The sequence below is a fragment of the Alosa sapidissima genome, chromosome 13 (assembly GCF_018492685.1).
Source record: "Alosa sapidissima isolate fAloSap1 chromosome 13, fAloSap1.pri, whole genome shotgun sequence".
NCBI lineage: Eukaryota > Metazoa > Chordata > Actinopteri > Clupeiformes > Clupeidae > Alosa > Alosa sapidissima.
Genome location: NC_055969.1, coordinates 15,509,329 through 15,511,828, shown reverse-complemented (window position 1 = coordinate 15,511,828; position 2,500 = coordinate 15,509,329). Strand labels below are relative to the sequence as shown.

Below are 2,500 nucleotides of genomic sequence, written 5' to 3'. Positions count from 1 at the left end.
GATGGGGGCTTTGCCTTCTGTCACCAAGGTCCCCCCATTTTTATTGAAATGCACTCCAACAGTCCCCCCTTCTGAAGTGGGCAATTCAATTTGACCCTGGTCATAATGGACACTTCTAGTCCACAGATAAACAGCTTTAACCCACCATACACACACACACACACATATATATATATATAGTGAATGAGGTTTGTGTCTGCAGCAGTAAATGGATGTTGTGTGTGTGTGTGCGTGACTTCCTACATTTAAGTGTACAGAGCCTCTGAAGAGTGATTTGGAGCTAAACTAGGCCAGGCATCCCCGAATACTGAACTAATTACATAGATAGACAGACAGAGAGAGGGCGATAGAAAAAAGAGAAAGTGAGAGAGAGAGTCACTCCATCAAGCAGAAAGGCCTTGGCATCGTACCATGGCTATTTCCTATGCCAATGAGTTGAGGATATGCAAACAGGAGAGTATTAGGGCTATGTCAGTCAGCACACTGTGTGCTTAAGCAAATACCGGTATGTCCTCAGAGCTGTGGAGTCGTCCCCGCGCCACTCCGGGGATCTCGGGCGCAAGTTTGATGTGGCACGCGGCGTTTTGCATAGAGTGGGTCACACTTCAGAGGCGCTGGCCCTAGAGCTGTTGTCTGAAGATTGGGCTTATTGTTGAGCGCTGATTAGGGAAAGCCATTGAGGCTGTTTACTCAGTGCTACCAGTCTGGATCATGTCATGTTTAAACTGAGACATCAGTCACCTTTGGCAGGACAACAGAGATAAAACCGCTACACCACGGCACTTACACAAACAGCGTGACCTTCATGTTGCAATTTAGCACCTCGGTTTGCATAGATGTGCACGCACACACACACATACACACACACTTAATCTCTTATGTTGCTGCCAAAAGCTATCTGAGCTATCTGAGCTATCTATGTTATGAAACATTGAGTAATTTACGAGTAGGAAAACCTGTGGACAGGAAGAAACGTACTCTGTGACATTTTTTCAAGGATTTAATAATTTACTAAAAAAGAGTGTAAAAGATACAGATCTCTACCCCAAGTTAGATCTGATTGATATTCAAAATGATGGCAGATGTAACAAATTTTTGCAAAGTTTGCACATTTCTGCTCTGAAGTGTACAATTCTTGGCAATGCTCTCTCTCTCTCTCTTGGCTGTGTCTGAATGAGGCTGATATAATATTTGTATGTGTGTATATATGTAAAAAAAGCGCACAGCAAAAAAATACTTCATAGGAATCACACAGAATAAAATAAAATCAAACTGGAATGAAATATACAGCTTTTAGAATTATTAAAATAAAATAAAAAAAGAACGCTGAAAAGTGTATATACAGACATGCAAGGAATTGTACAAATTGCCAGATTGCATCGGTAAAGGCGGCAGAAAAGAAGCAAAACACCAAAACAAACAAATAAACAAAACAGGCAAAACAAACAAATAAACAAAACAGGCTATAAAACTGATGATTTGCTCGACACCTTTTATGAACCACCTCTGAAAATAATGCATATTAGTTAAATATACAATATTTTTTAATGCGCAAATACACACAATTCTTTAAAATCTATTGCCTATTTCAAGTTTATTTTACAGGAGAAGACAAATACTTAATAAATATATCTTCCCTGCTTTGTTTAGTTATTAACTTAACTCATTAAATAAAAATGGTTAAACATTTTGTATTTGTAACAATAAAATGAAAACACAAAAATAATAATAAGCATAGAGCCAACTGAAATGCATTGCCTTTTTGATAAAATATTTATACTGTATTTGCCTCTTAAGAAGTCTCTGTGTAAACCACCATCATAATCTGTGGCTGTTTCCAAGAGGTATAATATATAATATGTTTATTTGTACAGCTAGATATAATATCTTTTTATATATATCTATATATCTATATATGTATATATAAATATGGCATCTCAACAATTTTAGCAACTCTGTCCTTAGTCAACATTTCTGATCACAAGGCGATTGTATTAAATTTGGAAAATTCTTTTTATTTGCTTTTCCTACTTTCATTATTAAAAAATAGTCATAATTTTTTGCAAATGTCAGTTTAATACTATAAACATTTTTTTAAATTTAGCTTTTTCACAATTTCTTTGTCAAATATCTCTCAATGTGAATTCATACCTACAACCATAAATTTGTCACTTCTAAAAATCGTTGCATTAAAAGTGCCAGTATTGAACATTTGCCGTTTGTGAAAAACATTGGCTTTCGATATATATTTTTTGTAGATTTAGGGTTTTTTACGAATGCCCCCGCACTAAGAACAATCTGTACAGTGACTTAAACACTTGGAAAATAAAGCAAACATGATTGACATCTCCATACTAGTGTGTGCCTCTCCAGGGAGACACTTCAGTGACAAGAGGTCCGATCGTCGGGCCGATCGTCCAGCTCCAACAGGAGGCGGCGGCCATCTTCCCACGTGAGTTTGAGGATATGGTAATGTAAAGTCTCATTATCCCATTCATGT

General features: G+C 36.9%; 1 protein-coding gene across 3 annotated transcripts in view; it reads right to left on the bottom strand.

Moving 5' to 3' along the window:
- Window positions 1–982: 982 nt before the first annotated feature.
- The window catches only part of LOC121680339 (mediator of RNA polymerase II transcription subunit 13-like), a 95,833-nt gene continuing 94,315 nt past the window's right edge, over window positions 983–2,500 (bottom strand). For all 3 annotated transcript variants that reach the window (XM_042059668.1, XM_042059670.1, XM_042059669.1), the window contains exon 31: window positions 983–2,500. This exon is cut by the window's right edge and continues 608 nt beyond it. The gene's annotated coding sequence lies outside the window, so the exon portion shown is untranslated.